The sequence below is a fragment of the Python bivittatus genome, unplaced genomic scaffold, assembly GCF_059951505.1.
Source record: "Python bivittatus isolate LINGU-HERP-01145 unplaced genomic scaffold, Pbiv_v1 ctg000800_np1212, whole genome shotgun sequence".
Classification (NCBI taxonomy): domain Eukaryota; kingdom Metazoa; phylum Chordata; class Lepidosauria; order Squamata; family Pythonidae; genus Python; species Python bivittatus.
The window spans coordinates 556899-581752 of NW_028277105.1; the positions used below are offsets into that span (position 1 = coordinate 556899).

Genomic DNA, 24854 nt, shown 5'->3' on the forward strand with positions numbered 1-24854 from the left:
GGTCGCCTGCCCTCTTTCCAGTAGGACGCGGGGGGTTGACCTCGGGCTGGGGTGGGGCTCCTTCCCGCTCCGTTGGGCACTGCGCTGCCCGGTGGCCTCTGCCCCCGCACCGGAAGCACAGGTTCGGGGTTCTGGTTGCCTCTCGCCCCCTGGTGGACTGCCGCCGACTGCTCCGCCTCTCCTCTGAGGGTCTCTCCCTCGGCCGGTCCCTCGTCTGGTCCCGCTGCCTTGCGCTCTGTTGAATCTGCCGCCACGCCAACTCCGCCATTCCGGCCAGCCAGATCTAATCTTTCACTGTGGACGGGTCATCCTGCCCCAGCCCCCACTCCAGGATCTCTGGGTTGAGCCCCCTCTTAAAATACTTCACCCTCAGGGACACCGGCCAGTCTGTGAGCTTCTCTACTAACCTCCGGAACTCTAAGGCATACTCCGACACCGACTTGTCCCGCTGTCTGAACTGCAGGATGTCGTCCTCAGCTCGCTTGGCGCTCAATGTGTCCTCGAACCTGTCCCGGAGCGCCTGCATGAAGTCCGGGAAACTCCGCAGTTCCGCCGCGTTGGCGTCATACAGTCCGATCACCCAGCTAGCCGCTTGGCCGTCTAACAGCTCGGCCACGTAGGATACTCTATCTTCATCCCTAGGGAATAGGTGACCCCCCCCTCTGCATGAAACCCCTGATGTGCGGCAGGAAGTGCGGCAGCTGTTCAGGATCCCCCGAGAACTTCCCGGTGATGCCTCAAAGTCTCAGGGCGTCAGCCGCCCGTCGGTCCACCGACTGGGGCGCCAGCGGCAGTACCAGCTGGGGTGCCGGGCTGCCACCCCAGTTGCTCGTGCCATCGCTCACCGCCGACAGCCCCGCTCCCCGCAGCAAGGTCTGGAGCATCGCCTCCACGGAGTCTAGGCGCCGCTCGATCCTCTCCTCCAGTCGGGCAAACTTTTTGTCCCACTTGCGATTCCGGGGCCCCGAGCCCCGGGTCATCGTGGCCCCCGAGCTGTCTGGCCCTTGGTTCACGCACATCGACCACCACTCCGGGGGAGGGTCCCTGGCCCTGGCTGCTGCCTCGTCGCTCCCGGGTGGCTCCGACCGTCCCTCCTCGAGTCCGGGTTCCTCGTGCTCCAGCTGACCCATGGATTCCTTGTCGCTGGTCATGCCTGTGTAGAAAAGGGAAATGCTCCTCGGTGGCACCGGGTAGCATTAACGGTGAGTCCTGGCTTTATGTAAGGTTTGCCCCGTTCGACAGAGAAACTCCCGTGACACATGTGGTTCACAAAAGAGGTTTACTCATGCGTAACGTAGCAGTCACAAGCAAAGCCAGGACTGGCTTGGTACATTTGCATCACTCATTATATTGCCCCCTTCCCGCGCTTTTTTCCCCCCGCAATCGCTTTACTGCTGCGGATTATCGGCCCCCCAATAATCCCCCTTAATTGTCCATGATGGCAGGTTCGGCCAGGGCCCATTGTCCTTGATTGGCAGTCCCCTCCGGCATGGGTTGGTTCCCCCCCGTTATGTGCAAGCCCGAGGGTTCTGAGTTGTGTGGTGATCTTGTTTCGCTGCCTGCGGCCCCGTTCATTGTTGGCTCGCGCCGTTATCAGTGTGGAGTTAAAACTTCCGCTGCGGTTTTCCTGTTTGGCTGGGCGCAGGTGGCCCATTAATTAGCGGCGCTTTCAGTTCCTCTTTCCCTCAGCTAGCTACCGCCGGTGGAGTTTGTGCGGCGCGGCTGCAAGCTTCCCCGAAGCGCCGTGCCGACCGAACCTGACACATGTGACCTGGGTTGACCACAGTGGTGCACCAACACAGCAGTGCTGAAGTAGTGACAAATTTCCCAAATTTCAATCCCTTGGAAGTAATGGGTCCTGGATTTTTGGATGCATTCTGTAAGTTAGCCCATGCGAGGTACCTTGGTTCAAAAATTGTTGCCCTGTGATGCATTGTTTTGCCCAGTCAAAGGTTACAGACACGAGAGTTTTAGCAGTAGATAGATTTTTTTATCCCACCTTTATTATTTTTATAAATACCTCAAGATGGTGAACATACTTAATACTCCTTCCTCCTCCTATTTTCCCCACAACAATAACCCCGTGAGGTGAGTTGGGCTGAGAGAGAGTGACCGGCCCAAAGTCAGAACTCAAGGTGTATATTTCATGCCTAAGGCGGGACTAGAACTCACAGTCTCCTGCTTTCTAGCCTGGTGCCTTAACCACTAGACAAACTAGATAAGTAGTTTAGTATAATAAAATTAAGCGCCAGTTTGCTGTATAACATCCTGCAAAACATGTTTCATTCTTTCAGCTAAATCCATAGTAAATATTTTATAGCCATTGTTCAGTAAAGAAATTGATCATTTTTTGGTAAAGTAGGATCCTGTCCTTCTTTATGAATTAAAGCAATATCTGCTCCTTTCCAACTTTCTAATATTCATCCCTTTTCCAAAATAGAATTCATCATTTTTTTGCAGAGGTTATACCAGTTCATCTTCAAAACATTTATAAGAAGATGCGGGTAACCCATCTGGTCCTCATTGTTGGAAAATACAGGATTTCAACGAGGCCCCTGTCTCACACGAGCACGAAGGGAGGGGTGGCTTTGCTGCGGCCTAGCTTTGCTGCTTTGTGGATCCTGCCTTTTTTCCTGTTTCCCTCATTTTTCCCTCTCTTCTCCTTATGGCTCTCCATGAGGTAGGAATGAATCCTCTCTCCTCCTCATTTTTTAGTAATAACATTTCACAACCCCAACATAGGGTTATGGGCCTAGGAGATTTCTTTGGTCTTACAACCAATAAACTGCTTGCATGTTTTAAAAAAGCTCAGTTCAGATTTTTTCCCCTCTCTCTCCTTTTAACAATGGAGAGGGAGGAGGGGCTTCCCCCCATCCTGAAGTTGAGTGAAAATAATTTTTTGGCTTGGCTATTCGGACTAAGGCTATGATTGAACTTTTGGGACAGCCCAGATTGTTTAGATCCCCCTTAACCACAACCAGGGGATTCTGAGGAAGTCAAGAGATTATGGGAGCAGAAGAACAAAAGGGCTATGATTTTAATTTCTAGTTCACTACGTGATCACAGACTGGCAGAAATCAAAGATCTTCCCACTGCCGAAATGATTGAGAACCTGAGGACATTATATTTAGAACATGATGATCAGAAGATTATTTCGTTACTGAGGGAACTGATTGCATCTAGTTTTTTTAGAAGATGAGGATATTAATGAGCATTTATTGAGAATGCAGTCTATCTTTGAAAGGCTAAGCACAATTCAAAATCTCATGAATGAAAGACTAAAAACGGCTTTTCTACTAAGCTCATTACCTGACAAATATTACCCTTTCATAGCAGCACAGAATTTACAAGGGATGAATTTGTCTCAACTGTTTGGAGCAATTAGAAGTCAAGCGAGGAGACAGAAGAATTGTTTGTATTTCTATAAAAAGTCAACAAAAGACTTGGGTTACCTGGCAGAAAAAGGGAAACCAGGGCAATAGCTAGATTTTGTAAAAACAGAGACAAAAAGGATTTTTCAAAAGGAAGGCATTCCAAGGAAAAATTAGCTCTGCATACAGTTTTCAGAGCAGAAAATGCTCTTGGAGCTAATTCTAATGAAACCAAAAGTCAGTGGATCTTAGATTCAGGTGCAAGCCAACATCTCTGTGGGAGCAGGGATAACTTTAGTGAACTGAATGAAGAGCCACGGGGGAACATTGCTCTTGCTGATGGGAATTCCATCTCAATAAGAGGAAAAGGCAAAATACCCTTGAGAGATTTTAATGGAGAAAAATACAAAGACCTCATAGTGACAGATGCATATTATGTACCACGACTGACAACCAATTTGCTGAGTATGCGATCATTAAACAGAAAAGGTTTCAATGTAATGTTTAAAGCCAATAGAACATGTGAAGTAACCAGTGGTAGGCAGAGATTTATGTTACAGGCTTTGAGAAAAATGGAGTGTACCAGGCGAACCGTGAACAGCCACCACCAGAGGTCAGCCTCACCTGCCAACAGCAGCAGAGAAAGGAGGACATCAGCGCCACCATATGGCAACGGCGGTTTGCACACAGGGACTTTGATGCAATTTTTAGAATGAAGAAGGAAAATATGGTAAGAGATCTTGAACTAAGCAATCACGAAAAATATCAGTCAAAGTGTGTAGTGTGTAAGAGTTACCACATTCAGCGCCGAATGAAACTCTTGCGAAACACAGGTTCAGTCAAAGAAGTTTACTTGGGTGTAATGCAGGTGATTACAAGCAAAGCCAGGGTTGGCTTGGTGAGGTTACATACAGCGGTTTTATAGGGTTCCCCCCTTGACCCGGAGTTACCCCCCTTTCCCCCCTTCTCCTGTTGCCTGGGTTAGTGGTTTGCCCGTGGTATTCTCCCCCTTGCCCAAATGGCAGATTCAGCCGTGGTTCTTTGTCTCCCTGATTGCTGTCCTTTGTTTGTGGGGTTGTTGAGTTCGTTGGGCTTTTCTTCTGCAGGCTAAGCCGGGGCTGTTTAATTGCTCACCGATCACTGCACTTCTGAGCCATTGCAGGGTGCTCGAGGGAAGCCGGCTTTGTTACAAAGTATCCGCTCCTGCCCTGAGTCAATTGCTGCTGCCTGCCTGTCGGCAATTGGCTTGCGGTTTGCCTACGTCCTCTTTTCTGCTGCCTGCCTGAGGCATTGAAACTGACTAGGGGCAGTGAAACTGAACAGTGGCGTTGGCCGTGCTGTGCAGGCTGAATCTGACATAGTATGTATCAGAGGAAACGCGACAAGGCCTGCCATACCCAAACATAGGGAAAGGCGTGCAACTAAACCACTTGAACTTATCCACACTGATTTATGTGGACCTCTTCAAATCTCAGCAGGTGGAAACAAATACATAATATGTTTTATAGATGATTTTTCCAGGTACTGTGTAATCTACCTGATGAAAGAAAAGTCCCAAACTGGGGATATGCTAAAGACATAGGTTGCTATGGTGAGGAATAAATTCAACCAGACCCCTCAAGCCCTTCAAAGTGACAGAGGCAGTGAGTTCATTTCTAACACTATGCAGACTTACCTAACACAACTAGGCATACAGCACAGATTAACCACTCCTTACACGCCAGAGAGTAATGGAGTCGCAGAACGAAAGAACAGATCACTGATGGACATGGTAAGGTGTATGCTGTTAGAGGCAGATGTACCTCACAAACACTGGGCAGATGCTGTTATCACAGCTACATACTTTCAAAATAGATTGTCAACCAGAGCCAATAAGGTAGCGCCTTTTGAGCTTGGGCATGGGCGAAAACCAAGTGTCAAACATTTAAAAGTGTTTGGATCTGAGGCCTATGCCCACGTACCAAAAGAAAGGAGATCCAAACTAGACCCTAGAGCTGAAGAAGGGGTCATGATTGGCTACGCTCCAGGAAGCAAAGGATACAGAATCCTGAACCCAAAGACGGGAAGAATACGCGTATGCAGAGTGGTATACTTTGATGAGAGGGAGAGAGGCTGCTGCACTCGGGTGGATAATGACTGCGGAGAAACCAGCAGCAGCTGTTACCGGCCTGAGATGTTCCGCCTGACACTAGAAGACACAACCACACCAACCCAGAGGGAGATGGAAGTCCAGGAAGAGACTCCACCAGAGACAGATGATGAGGCCGAGGATGCAGAAGAGGGTGAACCACCAGTCGTCACTCCCGAACCTGCTCTGAGACGCTCATCACGACCCAACAAAGGAGTTCCAGCTGACAGACCTACCTACCTCGCAAGGTCGTCGCTACCAAGCAAACCCGCATCGTGGAATGAGGTGCTGCAAATGCCAGCAGATGAGGCAAGTAAGTGGAAAAGGGCAGCGCAGGAGGAGCTAGATGCTCTGTACAAAAACAACACGTGGACTGTGACTAAACTACCAAAAGGCAAGAAGGCCATAGGTGGTAAGTGGGTGTTCAAGGCAAAACAAGACGAGAATGGCGAAGTACAGAGGTACAAGGCCAGATTGGTAGCAAAAGGCTGCTCAAGAAATATGGACAGGACTATGACGAATGTTTTGCTCCTGTTGTGAAACACACCACAATTAGAACGCTTCTAAGTCTAGCATATCCAGGAACATGGACATCAAACACTTAGATGTTAAAACTGCATTTTTACATGGGGAGATAGAAGAAGAGCTTTACATGACACAGCCTCCAGGCTTCACTAATCCCAACACCAAGCATCTCCTCTGCAAGCTTCAGAAGGGGATTTATGGCCTGAAGCAGGCAGCCAGAGCGTGGAACAAGAAGTGAAACCAAATACTTCTTGACCAGGGTTTCGCTCAAGGAAAAGCTGATCCCTGCCAATACACAAGACACAGAAATGGGAGGGATGTGTACATACTTTGTTATGTGGGTGACTTAATGATTTGCCACAAGAACAAGAGGGACTTTAATGATACTGTTTCTCAACTAAATAGAGAAGTAGAAGTGAAGCATCTGGGCAATGCCAGCTGCTACTTAGGAATGCAGATGAGAGAAGAAGATGGGAGCTTTCTTCTGAGTCAGAACCAAAAGATTCTAGAACTGTTGGAAAGTTTAGGATTGCAAAATGCCAATCCTGCGCCTACACCGATGGAGACTTCTTCTACAAGCAACTGATGGAGGTTTGTTCCACAAGCAACAAATGATCTCCTACAAGCTAACTAGAAATCATAGGGGTTTAATTTAGACTAGCAATGCAACATTGACAGTTAAATGGTTAAATTGTTAAGTACAGTGGTACCTTGGTTCACAAACTTAATTCGTTCCATGACTCTGGTCGCGAACCGAATTGGTCGCAAACCGAATCAAATTTTCCCATAAGGTTCAATGTAAATATGGTTAATCCGTCCTGAACCATATGTATTTTTTTTTTAAACCACAAAAATATGACACACAGTACAGTACAGTATGAAGACAGAGAACACTAACCTTGCTTGAGGCGACTTCTGACAGGAAGGCGGGTGGGGAGGCGGTTATTGTTTGGAGGGAGAGTCATGGCAGGGAAAATGGCCGCGGGTCATGTTCGTCACCCGATGTGGAGTTCGCGAACAGAACCAAATTTTGCAAACGATGCTGTTCGTGAACCGAATTGTTCATGAACAGAAGCGTTCATGAACCGAGGTATTACTGTACGGGACGCTTGCTTGCTCCTGCCATCATAGTTAGGAGAAAGGGGGGGAGCTGACAAGACAGGTGCTGCTGTTATCTGATGAGGCGCCAACAAGGCCAAGCACCGGGAAACTAGGAGGGGCCGGATGGCCAGGAAGGAGCTATGTTATGAATGGGAGGAAGGAAAGAGGTCACCACCAGGTGATAAAGAATTGTGGCGCCAAGACAACCAGGGGAAAGGGTTTAAAAGGCAAGGCTTTGCTTAGCAATACTCAGACTCAACAATTCATTATAGATGCTGTGCAGTTCTCCTAATAAAGAAATCTTTAATAGAACCAAACCAGACTCCAGAAGATTACTGAACGTTGGGAATGAGTGTGCAGACTCTGACAGAGACCAATGAATACCAAAGTGCCATAGGAAAATTGTTGTATCTGGCCACCACCACTAGACCAGACGTTGCAGCTGCAGTGGGCATTCTGTGCAGAAAGACAAGCATGCTCACCCAGAGAGACTGGACTGGTGTCAAGCGGGTGGGAAGGTACCTAAAGGGGACCATGCACCTAAAACTAAATCTGCCAGCGGGAGGCGGAGCTGGCGTCGTGGCGGTATGGTGTGCGATCTGGAGCTCTCAAGATCGCAGCTGATATCTCCGATGCTGGACGGTCCCGAAGGACCCAAGCTGTCCCGTAGAGACGGCGACTATATAGGGCACGTCCTGTAGATCTCAGGGACATCGCAAAGTCCCTGGTTGATCCAGGAGAAGTTCCTGAAACCAGCGACGGAGCGGCAGCCATTGAGACTGCAAAAGCCGGGACAGCTCCAAATGGAAGAAGAAAGTGTGTCAACCGGGTGAGATGGACTTTTACTATTTAACTTTGCTTAGAGAACACCCTAAGTAATTTAAAGTGAATTTACAAAAGTGAAGAAAAGTGGGACTAAGCAGCGAGATCGAGCCTCTAAAAAAAAAACTTTAGTTTTTCAACTTTCCCTTTTTATGGACTTGAATCTGGCAGAGTGTGGTTTGTTTTATTTTTAAACTCAACTGGACTGGCTTTTCTGTTTGATATTTAATAATTTGTGATTTTAAGCGTTAGGATTAAGATTTTTCTTTAGTGCCCTAAGAAACATATTGGGGTGGAACAGTGAGCTGGGAAGTCACAAGTGAAGCACAAGAGCACAGTCCTCTGCAGAAGCAGAGCATGTGGCAGCAACAGACGCATGTAACGAGACTGTGTGGCTTAGATTGTTGCTTGCAGACATGGGTATAGACGAACCCACCCCTATACAAATCTTTGAAGAGAATCAGAGTTGCATCAGACTTTCACAGTCAGAGAACGTAGGTGGGAGAACTAAGCACATTGATGTAAAGCATCGTGTGGTGAGAGAGTTGCAACGACAAGGGCTAATCCAACTAGACTACTGTCCCACAGGCAATATGACAGCGGACATCTGCACGAAGCCGTTGTCGAGAACCAGATACCTGGAACTAAGAGAGAAACTAAATGTTGTTGGACACGGAGACAGGCAAGGTTGAAAAGAAGGGGTGTTGGAAAATATGGGGTTCCAACCAAGCCTGTCTCACACGAGCACAAAGCGGGGGGCGGCTCCGCTGCGGCCTAGCTTTGCGGATCCCGCCTTTTTTCCTGTTTCCCTCATTTTTCCCTCTTCTCCTCATGGCTCTCCACGAGGTAGGGATGAATCCTCTCTCCTCCTCATGTTTTCAGTAATAACATTTCACAACCTCAACACTCATGAGGCAGAGTATTAACACAGGTTCTGTGTACGAGGAGAGATCCTGGCTCCCTCCCAGCCAATTTTCCATGGAGGGCAATATTTATTTCTGTGCAAATTTGGTCTACAGGCCTTCAGAGATCCCTACTTGGCAAATAGGGATTTTTCCAAAGTTTTCTCCATGAATGTCCCCACTTTTAGGGAGCAAGTGTTAGGCAAACATGGCTGTTCAGAAAGAAAGAGGGCAGAAGAATCTCTCCAGCGAAGGCAGCTTCCGAGAACATGTAGAGCAGGGCTGCGGTCTGGGCGTCAAAAAAGGCCACCTGACCCCCTTCACAGTTGAGAGAGACTCGGATCCTCTTCAGATTCGTAGTCAGGGACAGTTTGGTGTATATTTGGGAAAGGCTGGCCCTGTATTTCCCTCCCCATTTCCCAACTTCCCAGATCCCTTCCTCAGGACAAGGATTAAGGTAATCCTTTCTCTTCACTGACTTTTTGGCAACGCCAACAGCCCATCCCCCCTCATCTCCTACAGTGACTTCCCAGAAATGTCTCCCTGTTGAAAACCCCTGACAGCCAAGGACGTATCGGTCATTTTCAAATCTCTTTGGGTTTTCGGGAAGATATTGATATTTAACAATTCCTCTGACATCTTTACGATCCTTGGAGAGGGCGAGGCGAGAATGGGCTGTTTCTGGATCCAGAATTACGTTTGCTGTAAGGGGGAAGAGGAGGAAAGAGAAGAAAAAGAGCTTCAGTTGCAGGTCTGCTTTGAGTTGTGACTCCCAATACTGTACATCAAACCTGAGGCCTCCTCTCTGAAAGGAGTTCAGCTTCCAAACATCCCGTCCAGGACTGGAAGACTCACCACTTTTTCAGCCACACCTAAGCTTTGCCTGCTCCTTCTGATTCTTCCTGCTATTTCACACCCTCCCAGCAACTCTGCCCCTCAGTCTCATTAGCTTCCATCTTGCAGGTGGGAAGAATGGGGTTGGGAGCGAAGAGTGTTTGGCTTTGCCTTCAGTGCATTCCTGGGAGGGCCAAGATGTGAACAGGGACTCTGCCTGGAGCGTTAATCCAGAGGATCAGGCAAAGCAAGAGGCTGCTGGGTTTCAATTCTGAACTGGCAGAGTCAGAGGTGTCCCCAGAGGTAACTGAGGACATGATGGAAGGGAAGCGTGATGAAGCTCTGCCCTTTCTGCATGAGAATCATGCTATCACATGCATGTAGAAAAGGGGAGGATCTCGCGTAGCAACCGGGCACCTTTTGCTTTGGCCAACAGGAACTGATTCCTCTGCTCCCAAAGACATGATCTCTCACCAACTTATGGTCAGGCTGTGAATGTGACAGACTGCACAGCAGATTGATGACAGTAGTATTGAAGTAGAAAAGCACTCGAGGAGCAAACCCTTTGCGAAGTGCAAACCCTATAAACCTAGGGAGTGTTTTCTCAGGTCTGGTGCTGAGAAACAGTTGGGCAACCTTTTTAAAATTCATTCAGCCTGTGCAACCTTTGAAATTTATTTGGAAGAAGTGCTTCTGATCTCACATGAGGTCACAGCCTCTGTACTAATTGTACTAATTTTCCAAAGGACATGCAGCCTAAAACCTCACAAACCCTTCTCACTCCTGCCACCCCCCCCCCAGACACAGATCGTGGCTCCTTTGTGCTGAGGAAGCCATAATCTGCAGGCTGCCCAGGTCTCTAGAGAGGACCATCAGAAGCCCCTGGAAGCCACCAGCTCTCCACAGGGCAGCTCTCGTGGGATGGGAGGGAAAGCCCCTTTGACGGTCCACCCTCAGCAGCAAAGTATCCAGGACAGCCCTGTCTGGCTCTGCCTTCTTGCTAGCTGCTGGCAGGAACAGGGCTCAGCTCTGCTTCTGGCACCAAAGCGTCTTAGGAAAAGGGTATCCCGCTCTGAGGCGATAGGAAGCAGCACAGCTCAGCCATACTATTGGAGGAAAGTCAAGAAGGTGCTCAGGGCAACCAATGGCAGCCTCTTCTCGATCACACCCACCAATGAGGAGGAGCTGGAATGGAGTCAAAGGCTGCCAAAGATGAAAAAATTGGGGCCACCACTTTGGGATTCTTTCCTCTTGGAAGGATTCTCGCATTCATTATTGCTCAGAAACAAGAGGAATTCTATTCTCGTTTCAGTACCAATTTTTTCCCCATTGTCCAGATATTTCTTTCTACACTGAGGCTGACATCGTTTTCTGGAATACCCTTACTGGATCTTTGTAGCTTTAAGGTGTCTGATACTATATTTTCCTGTTTGTTATTCTCTTCTATTTCTATTAAGGTTATGGGGATAAGAATTTAAAATAGCAAGTGACAGAGATTCTTAAAACTCATATTTACCTTTCTGCAGTTGAAGCCCAAATTCCAGAGTATCTGGGGAAGAAAAGGGAGAGCTGGATCAACAGCAGGGCCTCCCTACAGGTAGAGACTTCTTTGCTTTTCCTGGCCTCAAATCAGGAAATGAGAAATCAGGAAAGCTAAATGCCATAATGTCATCAGTGTTTTTTAAATCAAAATACCAAGCTCTAATTGTCTGCCAAATATTCAGACTCAGAACACCAAGATAAGGCCTATTCTGATCAGTGCGTGTGGATTTGTGAAAGAAAGGAGAGATGGTCAACCGTGACTAGATAGTGGTTCCCATTTTCAGCTTGAACATCTTTAATGTCAGAAATCAGAAAACTCCTTTTCTCCCTCCTTGTGCCAAAGATGCAAAGCCCTTTCTACAGAGAAATGAAGATGTTTCTTCCACTGACCCTGAACTCTATCCCTCTTTGATCCTTCCTGACACTAACAGAGAATCTCCCTTTGATGTTCTGGGATCAAAATGTCATCCAGCGTAAACCCCCCATGGCTGTTTTTTGTTATCTCTGAATTGTTTCATGATGCCTTTCAGAAACACACTGATGTCACTGTAATCCCAGATTCTCCACTTCAGCTCTAGAGGAAAAGCCACCTGTTTCTCTGATGGTTTTTTTGACCGGTGCCTGGCAGAGGGAAACAACATTCTTTATCATCCTGCCAATAGAAGACACTTTCTAAAACATCAGTGTGTGCTTGAGGAATTAATTATGGGCTAGGCACCATGGCAACTGAGTGGATCCAGAGCTGGCCCAAAACTGCACTCATCCATCCTCATCAAGCTAACTGATGGATCTAATGGAGGCCACCAAGTCTCAGTCCTGGGCCTCTACTCTTTAAAATTCGTGTGAATCATTTGGACAAATGGGTGGATTGGATCTCTCCAAATCTGAAAAAGGCTAAATTGGGTTAGGTAGGTAATAGTGTAGAAGACAGATATAACACTGAAAGTACTCTTGATGTACCAAAATTAATGCAATGAAATTTGATAGAGAGAAATGCAGTTAATAGTTGCAAGGATGGCCGAATACAAACTGATGATGAATTTAAACCAGCAGCATGATCTACCACAAAAAGATGCATGAAGAGAGGCAAAGTTTCCAAATCAGGCTTAGTGCTACTTCCACTTTGTTCTGTGCAGAAGGGTTGAGTTTTCTGCAGCACATTTTAAAAAGAGTTTTGGAAGAGGCTCAGAGAAGGGAAACCAAGTTGGCTGGAAACTCAGTCCTTTGAAGAGGGATGGACAGTAAATCTTTAGCCTTGAGCAGAGAAAACTCACAGGGGATGTTGATTGTGGAACCAACTATTAGGTTGTTCATGTCTCTGAAGGGGAGCCTCTGCTTTGCTTCATCAGATTTGAGCAAACTGTCTCTCCAATATGATGTTGCGAAGCAGGACCCAGCTCTTAATCTGTGGAGGATCTTGCTGCTTTGCTTCACTTCTGCTGCCAATGGAGAAGCTCATGTTTGCAAAGCTAGGTGGTCAGTCCATACAGATAAGCCTCTCCCCAGTAATCAGTGCTGCATTGAGATGGTTCATGGTTGATCTGTGAGACCTTCCAGATACCCAGAGAGGTGGGAATCCCCTTCCTAAGATGGATTCAGGCAGAGGCGGGACAGCCCCCTGCCATGGAAGGTTTACTTTGGACTCCTGCAAAAGATGAGGAGTTGGATCTCACAGTCTCTGTGGCCCTTTACAACTTAAGGATTTTAAGGAGATGCGTTATGCTCAATTCCGAACAACTTGGAGAGAACTGAGAATTGAAACTGCAGAAAGGCTTAAATTATGATTTTTTTGAAAAAAGAAAGTACAAAATACTTCCTTATAGAAAATGTTTTTCACTGAAAATGTGATAGGTAGAAAATGATAAATGATTTTGATAATGAAAATGAGTGATGAATCCTGGGGACAAATATAATATTTTCGTATCAGATGGTGCTTCCTATAATTAATAATAATAATGAATATCAAAGATTGTTAATTATATTGTGTTGAGGTTGTCTGAAGAAATATCTACAAAGCCCTGAAATAAGTTATATTTAAGAAGAATTACTACTAAATACAAGCAGAGCTTTCCAGAATGGGACCCAGCAGGAGAGCTGCCGATCTCTGGGGTCATAAAGAAGAAAGAGGGTGGATTCACTTACTTCTTCAAGATGCTTCCAATGTCCTAAAGAAAAAGAGACAAAGTCAGAAAGGAGCCATTTCCTGTGCAGAGAATTAAATTCTGAAATTCACAAAATAAATGAGTGAATCCTCTGGACAACCACACACAGACAGACATGCAAAAAGTACCTCAATTAAAAAAAAAAACACAACCCATCGCATCTCTTTTTTCCCCAGCCATTCACCTCTTTTAGAGATGCATTATGTATTTTTTGTTTTTACATTGTTTTACAAAAACTACAGCCTCGCTGAATCCAACTCAGTTATCCAGTATACAATATATATAATGAAACATAACAGTTAAAAGAAAAGAATACTTCAAAACAAAAATAATCTATCAATAGAATAGAAAGAACTTCCAGAATCGATCTCTGAAGGCCCTTTGGAAAATCCAGGTGGTTACAACTCTGTAGAAGGCCCTCAATGTGGGGGATCTCCTTGCCCTGGAGATTAGGCTGTCCCACAGGAGGGGAGAACCTCCAAAGAACTCCCACCACCACGTCCCTTAGCAGTCATAGGAACCTGAAGGAGGAATTCTGAAAACCATTATTGGCTTATACATAATGTCCAGCACTTCGTAGTCTATTGCTTCTGCACGTCCTGGTTTTTCTGAAATATGTATCCTGACATATCAGTCATTAGTCTTCATATTTTCCAATTTCCTTTCCATGGAAAGAGTCAAAAAGAGTAGTTCTGTGGTGGATCTAGAGCAGTCCACTCCACTCCATCATCTCAGCTTCATGTCTTACCTGTAAGAGTTTGCTTGCTGGCTGCTGATGCTTCTCCTCCCTCTCCTGGATGAGATCCTCAAGAGAGGAAAGTTCCTCCATGTGTTTGGCCAGCCACTCGTCCCTTCTTGCCACAATCTCCTTCTCCGTCTCTTCCATTCTGGCCAGCAGAAGCTTCTCCTGTTCTTCCAAGCAACGTCATAGTTCTCTGAACTCAGCCACTGTGTTTTCTCTCTCTCTTTTGATCAGGTCCTAGAAGAAGAAGATAGAAAAGGCAAAGGTCATAACTATTATGATAATTAAACTGATTCACTGAATAGTCCAGAATTGATAGGGAGAATTTCTTACGAAGAACACCCCTTTTGACTTTTCAACTGTTTTGACATCAACAAGAGCAGGGGGAAAGGTTTCTAAAAACCAAAATAAGGGTCGACTTTGAAGTGATCTTTCATGAACGTTTTCAGGGCATTCCAAAATGTAGGTGGAAAGAAAGTTTCAGTTCACATTTTTCAGCAAAGTGAAATACGGTTTGCATTAATATATTCTGCAAAGCAACCACTGTTGCTAACCCTAACCCTAACCCTAACCCTAACCCTAACCCTAACCCTAACCCTAACCATGCTTTATGTGATATGTGCACTTAACCCAATTGTGACTCATTCAGCCAATTGTGAGAAATAATCCATGGGACATCCCACTCAAAGATGCATTCTTTCATCTTCTGAAACGGGCCCAGGATGGGTTTACTTCTTAGGAAAAGCATTACTGACAAACAGACCACGCCTATTAGCCAAGAAGCTCATCACCATTGGATCAATACTTACAAGCATCTCCCACACTTTTTGTTCTGTTTCTCTTCTGTATGTAAGCATTTTTTCTTTCTCCTCCTTCTGAGCCTTCAGGCAATCCCCAACCTGGATCTGAAGAGAAAATATATTTCTTGAGTTTCTTTTCTTTTTGAGGCTTTCTGTAAAGAATTACATGTAAGGGCAAAAATCGAGTTAGATTTTAGAAGATATGATGCTTTTAGGGATATTCTTTGGGAAGGACTTGATAGGCAGAGAAAAATGCCAAATCCAGTCTAAACATCTGTCTGACTGGGGAATCAACCATCATCTCCATCATCATCATCATCGTCATCCTTCTTGTCCTTGTTGCCTTCCTATTCCAACAGTTGTGACTGTCAGCATTCAGAAGTAGCCCATGGAGTGGGGAAAAATGGATGGATGATCTATTTATCGCTTCAGTGTCGCCTCTTAGCAAACATATAGATTTACTCTAGTATGTAGAGTCAATGGCACTCCCCAAATTAGAGCTCTCTTCATGCTACTCTTTATTTTTTCCAATGCAGGTCCAGAGCTCTTTCAAAACAGTGCTCAACCTGTTTAAAAGTTCATTTTAAAAATGCCTCCCTGCCTCCCAGAGAGAGCAATTCAGGAAGATGGGAAGATTCAGAGCTGCACCCTCGACTCAGCTTTGACAATGCTGATCTTTGGGGATGAGATCCCAGCCTTCTGGTGCCAAAGCAGAGCCGGATTAAGGGCCACTGGTGCCCCGAGCACAGCCCTACAAGGGGCCCCTCGGCCCTTCCCTTGCTTCACTGACAAAACATTAAGACTCAAAAACTGCTGGAGGTGAAAGAAGAGATTCAATATTCAGGTTTCCTCCAAGCCATCTGCCCGACTGGACTCCACAACTATATTAAACTTTGAACATGTATTTATTTATTTAATACTAAATAGCTGTAAGCAATATAAGTAAATTATTCACTTGGAAGTAGGGCAATAGAAAAGGGGCAATTTTCAAGAGTTTTAAGTCCACTCTTCCTTAAAATTGGCATAAGGGAAAAAATAAAGAAAAATGTACAGAAAACTAGAGCTGAGGGTGGCAGTGAGAGAGTTCAGGGCATTATAGATGGGGGGGGGGAAACTCTTTTCCACCCTTATTAAGAGCATGTGCAAGATTCCGTTCTCTTTTGCAAGAGATTCCTCAGTAGAAAAAAACATTTAGCACCTATCCAAACCTAACCTTGAATGAGAGCCCTCAGATTTCCCGCCTCTCAACCTCAAAAGTGTATGAATTCTATACTTTTTTGTATCATTCAGGATCCCTCTTTCTTGAAAGCAGGCATCCAATGGTCATTGCAATAAACATGGTTCTTCTCAGCGGTGTGCTCCTGTCCTTGGCAAAAAATTCCACAACAACTTGATGGCACATAATCAATCAATGAATCAGTGAAATCCATCAATGCTATTGGAGGGCCCTCAAGGCTGACTCCTACCTGATACTCCTGGAAAGCCTCCTCCAGAGGAATCACCCGGTGGTCCCTGTGCTCTCGGGATCGGTCACAGACCACGCAGATGAGGGTCTCGTGGTCCTTGCAGAAGAGCTTGAGGGGCTCCCGGTGCGTCCCGCAGAAGCTCCCTCCTTCCTCGCCCCCAGGGTCGCAGCGCTGGGCGATCTCCACCACATTCACCAGCTGCCTGTTCGCGAGGATGTTCCCGGGCACGAAGGTCCGTCTGCACTGGGGGCAGGAAGCCTCCGACAGTGATTCCCACCAGCTGCGGGTCAGGCAGCTGCGGCAGAAGTTGTGGCCGCACTTGGGGATGAGCACGGGGTCCCGGAAGTACTCCAGGCAAATGGGGCAGGTGGCTTCTTCCAGCAGGTCCAGCAGGGCCCCCCCACGGCCGCCATCGGTGCCTCCTCCGCGAGAGAGAGCGAGAGAGAAGGAGAGAGAGAAAGTTAATTTCGCTTTTCCTTCGCTCCTTTTCCTGGAAATCAGATGATCGCGTTTGTTCCTTTTATGGTCAGATTAGCTGGCTTCTTAAAGGAGAAACGTTAAAAAAAAAAAAAACTGGGGAGAAGCAAACATTCCTGGGAAGGAATGGAGGAAAACCTGGAGTGAAACAGGCTGCGACAAGCACCTGAGAAAGGCCAAAATCAAACTGGTGCAGCCATTAATAGGACGCCGCAGAGAGAAAGGAGAACAGCCGGGTGAAATCATAACTTTCCTCTCTTAGGCGTCTGATGCCCCTTTAACACCCTGCCGACCATCTGGCAGAGGAAGACCCGCCTGGACCGTCCACTTCCCAGCCAGCCAGTCAGGAGACGGAACAAGGAAAAGTGTAAAGCTGGGCGAAGTCAGTTTCGCTTTCCCTTCTGCCCTTTTGCTTGAAAGCAGCTGATCGCCTTTCCTGTCCGCCAACCCAGGAATCCCAGATGAATCATTACTGAATTACTGAATCTCTAGCACGTGCTTGCTGACTGGATGCATCAAGGAAAAAAATCTTAGCTATGGTACCAGTTGAATTCAGACCAGACTCCACAACAGTGGTATTTTTCTCCTTCTGTCGCCTGTCCGTGAAATATCTCAGTCTCCCGGTGGTCTCCCTCCAAGACAGCTTTCTAGACCTGAAGCTGGCCTTGGATCGACGCTCCTGCGAGAGGTGGTGGCCAAAGCTGGCAGGCGCCTCTCTTGTCCATCTCCTCCTCCAGCTAAGGAAGGACCCACATAACATTGTTGCTCCGCGAGCTGCATTGGGTACCTGTTTGCTTCCCGGTCCAATTCAAGGTGTTGGTTACCACCTTTAAAGCCCTACATGGCATGGGACCAGGCTATGTGAGGGACTGCCTCTTCCCCATGACTTCAACCCGTCCCACCTGATCACACGGAGAGGGCATGCTTCGGACCCCCTCAGTAAAAGAGCTCCAACTAGCGGGGTCCAGAAGGCGGGCCTTCCCTGCTGTAGCCCCGCCCTTTGGAATATCTTGCCCCCCCCCCCCCCCGGAGGTGAGATCGGCCCCCTCACTCCTGGCCTTCCGGAGGGATCTGAAGACCTGGCTCTGCCACCTGGCCTGGGGTGGGGAGGGGAGGGAAGTCGTCAGGTGTGGGGGGGGGCTAGCCCCTTAGAGGCCGGGCGTTTGCTGCTCTGAACCATCAGCTTCCTGGAATCGTTCTTTTTTAGTAATTGGTTTTGAATAGGTTTTTAGGTTTTATGTAATTGTATATTTTAAGGGGGACGCAGTGGCGCAGCGGCTTAATGACGCTGAAAGTTGCTGGCCAGAAATGGTCGACGCTTCAGCGGTTCGAGTCCAGCCTTCGTGTTAAACAGGGTGAGCTCCTGTTTCCTCCCCAGTTCCTGTCAACCCAACAGTTCGAAAACTTACGTGAGTAGATAAATGGGGACTCTCACTCCGGTGGGAGGAAAAATGCTGGTGGCGCCTTGCAAAAAAGGAGTCGGGAGCAGTTGCCGGTAAGCGCGAAAAACCGCACGCGCCCGAAAAGGGCGCGAAGCAACGGAAACCCCGCCTCCTGCGCTCGCCAGCTGGGCTCTGCCCTAGGAAGGAGGCTCTGGCAAACCACTTCCGAAAACAATTGCCTTGAAAACTGCAAGGACTCGTCCAAGCAGTCACTGCAGGGTCAGCAATGACTGAGCGCAGACAAAAAAAAATAAAAATTGTATATTTATATTTGAGCCGCCCAGAGTCACCCGCTGGGGGAGATGGGCGGCATACAAGTTTGAAAATAAATAAATTTTTTATTTTTTTATTTCTTGTTTTAATGAGTTGTGAGCTGCCCAGAGTCCCCCACTGGGGGGAGATGGGCGGGGATAAATTTAATAAATAAATAATTAAAAGAAATAATAGAGATCCAGCAGAAAATAAGGCAGGTTAGATACACGGATGGCAGAGAAATTACTTGTACCTGTGGGAAGGAAATCAACTTCTGCCCCCCCCCCGGTCACCAGGAGGTCAAAGCTTCCCATTTGTGTCACCTACCATTGTTTATATCAACAGCAATCAAGGCATACAATTAAATTAGAGGAAGAAGGGGCTCACCTAAAACGACGTAGCAGGAAGAATCAAGGGTCCTCCGCTCCAGCCGAAATTAAGTAACTAGAGACCCAGCAGGTGTCAGGTTCAGCGGGCACGGCACTGCTGGGAAGCCCGGCCAGCCGCGCTGAGCCAATTCTACCGCCCGCGCGCAAGCCGGGGAGAAAGAGGAAGTGCGAGCCGTGGCTAATTGATCGGCCACCTGCGCCCACTTAACAAGGAAACCGCAGATTGGAGGTTTTGTAGCCACCCTGATGAGCGCGAGACAAAGAACGAAGCCACGCGGAAAGGAGATCACCAAGCGATCAAGCAAGCCCCGGTGTGGCGCGCAGCTGAAAGAACCCCGAGGGACCAAGCCCACGCCGGAGGGGCAGGCAGTCTAAGACAATGGGATACTGGCTGAACCTGCCATTTGGAACATTAAGGGGGATTATTGGGGTATCTAGCTTGTAACCTGACAAACCATGTAAGCCTCCTTTCTACTCCCAACTCTGTGTGTTGTGCATGTGTGCATGTGTGTGTCCCCCTTCCCTCAGCTCTCAGGAAGGTAAGGCCACTCCTTTTTCCTTAACCTTGCCCTTCTGATTTATGCCTTCCTCCCTGCCCCTGACAGCTCCACAGATTCCTACTGAACCAAGCTGGGGGGGGGGGGGGGAGGGGGAAAGAAAGAAAAGGGCACCACCAAGTATAGCAACGGGGAATAAAATCTGAATAATGACTGGAATTCTATATTCGGTGATGGTGTGTATTCTTGAGATGCCGCATATTTAATTTTTTAAAAAATTACTTTTTTGTAAAGACCTCCTCTTGTACCAAGTTCTCCTTCTAGGAAATTATTAGGAATGAGAAGGTACTGAAGTCCTTAGCCGTTGAAGTATAGAATGATGTCTTCATCTAAGTCGAAATGTGATGAGCGGTCCACGTTTCGTCTCAGGGCTGCTGGCATCCGTCCTCCCATCCATGCCCTTTCACAGCATGAGGGGCTGCTGTCTGGGAAAGCCTTGCTACAGTTATGCTGACCTCTCCTGACTTGTCTTCCCTCTGGCAGCAGGAACCAGCCTGGCAGCTTCATCTCCCACAGCGTGATCAGGTCCTTGTGGCATTTTGCCAAAGGAAGGAAGGAGCACAACGCTGAGGAGAAGCCTTCGACGCTTTACTCAACAGTCCTTGGGTGCCTTCTTTCAGAGAAGGAGGGAGCCTGAACAATAGAAAAGCACAGAATTTAGACACTGTTGAGGTTGAGAGGCGAGAAATCGGACGGCTCTGATGTGAGGATAGGTTTGGATGGGTGTTAAACGGGGGACAAATGTTTTTTTCTACTGAGGAATCTCTTGCAAAAGAGAAGGGAATCTTGGGCGTGCTCTTAATAAGGGTGGAATCCTGCGGTTTCTCCCTTACTAGCAAAGGATTTCCTTATGGGGTTGCCCTTCACAGACAGGTGATGGGCCTCCCATTGTTTCAGTGGGACAGTGCTAAGAGGGCTCTTTTTGGCAAGGAACATGGTCACTCTTGGGTCATGCAGTAGCTTGGAGCTGATCCTGTTTTGTGTGAGCAAAGAATGGCAGAAGGCAGCGGAGGAAAGAGTTTGCAGGAGAGGCAAGGGGGGGGGGAGAGTTTCCAGCTCTATTTTATTTTTCCATCACAATTTCATGTTTGTACGTGTGTGTGTGTGTGTGCATGTGTGTGCATATATTTATGGAATGAAAGGGAGTGTTTATATATGTGTAACACATGCATATCTCAACACTTGACAGCATTTCTCAAAAGATACCTATTTTATTTTCATTAGGAAAATACTCTATATCTAGCCTCCTTCTGTGCTTTATATTTTAAATATTGTGCTTCAATGTTTCTCTCTTAAAAATGCTTAAGGTCCAGAGTTTTTAAAGCTCTGAAGAAAGGAAAGATGGAAATGTTGCATTTATCCTCCTACACTCTCCTCTTGAAGCTGCTTCTGTGGATTAGTGGAAATGTTTGCATGGGCTGTGAATGATCCCACAGTCGCCAAGTCTGGTGGACATTGCTACTCTCCCTCCGAGCAAGACTCTGTATTTCAGTCGGTGATGGTGGGAAGATTTGTCTCCAGGATGGTAGATCTGACTTTTCAATAAGCTTCTGGAATTGAAGGGCTGGACGTGGTCACTTTCTTTATTTCCTCCACCGGGTGTGGGAATGAAGAAATGGCAGAGAATGTTATGGGTTTTGTTCCTTCCCTGAAGTGGAAGATTTGGGACTTCGATGAACTAGGTTCCTTTCTAGAGGGTATCCGAGGTCAGGATTAAGGACAGCTGCCTGGACCTTGCCCCTGGCCTTTCATTGGTGCAGAATAGCCTGGGAAAGGCCCCGGGTCAGCCCTAACATTAGCAGAAAGGGGAGACTTCAGGGCTAACAAACAGGAGCTTTTATTTCCCTGTTTCTGCCAAAGTAACACAAAATTGCAGTTGCTCCTTTTTAAAATTACCGCTCAAATGGTCCTGAATGTTCTGCTTCCAATTCACTCAAGCAGCTAAGATGGCCCCTTGAGAGGTCTTTGTCAACTGTGTCGTCTGGGTTTATCTTTGGTGACCTTTGTAAGTTTTTACCCTTTGCTAATATTATTATTTTAACACATTAGCTGCCCAGAATCACATTTGCGAGATGGGCAGCCATATACATCAACTAAATGAATAGAGCTGATTTGGAGATCTGTTGCACTGCATCTCTTGGTGTTTCAAAATCCTGCCGTATTTTGAGGAGAAAGTGGCGTGATTGAGCAAGTGTTTGAAATGCGAAAAGGACACGGTGCATGTCTTTGCCCAGGGAGCAGGAACTGGATTTTTCAAGCTGTCCGAGTGAAAACGTCAATGAAAATGCTCTCAAGTTCTTCCCTTTGGACCAGCTGTCTGGGAATGATGGTAAATGATAAATTATTTGCCACACCACAGCATTGCCCTGAGGGCAGGCGGCCACCAGGGAGGACTCCGTCCCATGCCATCTGATGCAGCCTTGGCAGACGCTGTGGCCACAGTCCAGAGTCACAGGGTTGAGGAAGTAGTTGAAGCAGCTGGGACAAGTGGCCTCAAATCTCAGCCTCTTCCAAGGACTTTCAGCAGCCATGAACTTAGCAAGGGGAAGAGAACTTCCCTTCTTGGAATAGCCCACCCTGAGATACTAGCAGGGGTCTCCCTTTAAACAAAAACCTTTGTTGCAAAGATAAAACAGAGGAGACTCCCTACTTCAAAAACAAAACAAAACAGGATGCTCTGAGAGAGGTAAGACCATACTGGGAGGCTGATATAGGCAACATGTCCATGGGAACTGCCTATGGGAGCCAACAGGAAGAGGGACGATAAACCTATCAGGAAGTAAGCCCATTAGGTCTGCCTCTTCCTCCCAAGCAAGTTGATAGAGAAGATTCCCAGATTCATCTCAGCTAGCTAACCATGACCTTCTGTTGGAATCAAGGGGGTTTCTCCAGTAAAGGTGCTGACTCACACCTCAGCGTGCCTCCTCTGAGGGATTCTGCACTGGCTTGGAAACAGGACACAGTCTCTGATTATACACGGTCAGTAGCATTTAAGAGCTGAGATGATTTATCGAAACATAGAATTGTAGGGTTGGAAGAGACCCTGGAGGCCTTCTAGTCCACCCCCTGCCCAGTTGAAGAATTGTCAGACCCTTCTGGAAAAATGGCAGTCCAGACTTTTATAGATTTCTGGCTCAGCTGCAGTGGAACTGCTTTCCTTCCGCAGTGCTTCGAAGCCCTGAGCTTCTCGGCAACCTGGTTTCCCCAGGGGAGGAACCTCTGCAGCACCCCAGCTCTTGGCCTCAAGCTTCAATGCTCCCCATCCCAGGCAGTCACTTGGAAGAATGGGCTCTGCAAAGAAAAGGACCCACCTCTTGCCAATGTCACACCAGCTCCTTTACTCTACCCACACCGCAGGCCAGGCTGCAAAGTTCTGCAGTCAAAGGAGCTTAGATCAATCCTGTGGCCACCATAGCAAACAACCATGGTTAAGTATAGTTACCCAAATACTGTTACTTTCATCATAAAGAGCAGCATGCACGCCCATTAAGTTATTCTGCCAACAATACAGAAGGAGTTTGCCCTTATCTTCTCCCATGATGTCGTCCGCCCCCCCCCCCTCAGTTTCCTACTTATTCTACAGCCCTGGGATCTTCTGGAGCTCTCCCATCCAAATTCTGCTTAACCTTACTTAACTTCCAAGCTCAGACAAAATTGTTGAAGGATTGCCAAAAGGGTTTATATGTGTGAAGCAAAAGCTACCTTGGTACTTGTTCAGCTCCCTTCCTTAGCAAAGAGAATTCTTCGCAAATTCTCCCTCCTGTGAATTCTTGTCAAGGAAGACAAGAATGAGAGAATACTTTGGAGAATGAGAACAGGGTTGGGGCAACTTGTCTTGCGTGTGAAGGTTGCTTTGGGTTCCTAGTCAGAAGAGCTATTTCACCCAGCGTGTGCTTTGTGGTTCCAGTGAACGTCCTCAGTGGCAGTTCACACACTTCACTAACTCAAGCCTGTTCGGTAGGTTAGCTATAATGTCACTAGTTTGATTTTGGCTTAGTATGGTATGTGAAGGCAGCTTTTTCTGGTGCACTTGGAAAATCATGGCTAAACTATAGCTATTGCAACATGTGAAATAAGCTTCAGTGGGAGACTTAAGATTTAGACCAGAGGAGACAACCAAGTGTTCTCCAGATGTTTTCAGTTCTCCTTCCCGTCAGCCTCAGGCAGTGTTCCTTATCCTCGGCAACCTGAAGATTTGGGAATTGTTGGCTGGGGAATTCTGGAGGTCGAAGCCCACACATTTTCAAGTTGCTGAGCTTGAGAAACACTGGTCTAAGGTGTAACAATCAATGGGCAGGGATTATGGGAGCTGTATTCCAAGACAGCTGGAGGGCATCACTTTGCCCATTCCTGATTTCATCCCTAAACCAACATTATCTTTCCAGCCATGCTCCTGCCCTGTGATTGGGGGGAGGCTGTCAATCACAGATTTTTCCAGCATTTCCATGCTAGCTGGAAGGGCGAAGCTGCAGCTCTCCCAAAAGGTTGGGAGTCTTTCATGTTACAAAAGGCAGTGTCAGGATCTACGCAAGCTAGAAACCACAGTTGTTTTTAATTTAGTTTAGCAATGCATATTAAATGGTTAAATGGTTAAAATGTTAAGTGCAGGCTGCTTGCTTGTTCCTGCCACTGAAGTTAGGAGAAGGGGGGAGGAAAATACCAAGCCAGGTGCTGCTGTTATCTCTACAGAGGCACAAACAAGGTCAAGCAACCGTGAGACTCGGAGAAAGGCACCAGGAATGTCAAGTGGGAAAAGAAAGGAGAAGGGGGGGGAATTTGGGCTTAAAAAGGGAAGGTTTTGCTTTATAGAATTAGACTCAACAACTATGGACGCTGTGCATTTCTCCTAATAAAGAAATCTTTAATGGAACTACCTAGTCTCCAGAAGATTTACTGAGTTTTGGGAATGAGTGTGCAGACTCTGACATTTTGTTGAGATGGACCCCTCCAAAGTAAAGGATGTTCTGGGGTGGGAAGCTCCCAAAACTAGAAGACAATTGCAAAGTTTTCTGGGTTTTGCTAATTTCTACTGCCAGTTCATTCCAAACTTTGAACAAGTGGCATTGCCTCTAACTGATTTATTAAAAACTAAAGGGAAAGGAACACCAAAAGCTCAAAGGCCTGGAGCCCCATTAATATGGACTGATGAGTGCCAGAAAGCTTTTGAAGCCTTGAAAGCATTATTTACCGCTGAACCAATTCTAAAACACCCTGAGCCTGATCAACCTTTTGTAATTCAAGCTGATGCTTCTGATGTGGCCATAGGAGCAGTTTTGCTTCAGAAAGACAAAGGGGGGTCACTCAAGCCTTGTGCATATATCTCCCGCAAATTTACTGAAACC

General features: G+C 46.9%; 1 protein-coding gene and 1 pseudogene across 2 annotated transcripts in view; both read right to left on the bottom strand.

Annotated features, from left to right (window-relative positions):
- Positions 1-24854, bottom strand: part of LOC107326744 (zinc finger protein RFP-like) — a 163869-nt gene that overhangs the window by 80397 nt on the left and 58618 nt on the right. The window lies entirely within an intron of this gene.
- Positions 3630-17227, bottom strand: LOC107326668 (zinc finger protein RFP-like; annotated as a pseudogene). Its single transcript, XR_015793500.1, has 7 exons — positions 16396-17227; positions 14939-15034; positions 14136-14366; positions 13368-13390; positions 11764-11846; positions 11200-11232; positions 3630-9551 (listed from the first exon to the last, which is right to left on the bottom strand). The product of XR_015793500.1 is annotated as a zinc finger protein RFP-like (transcript).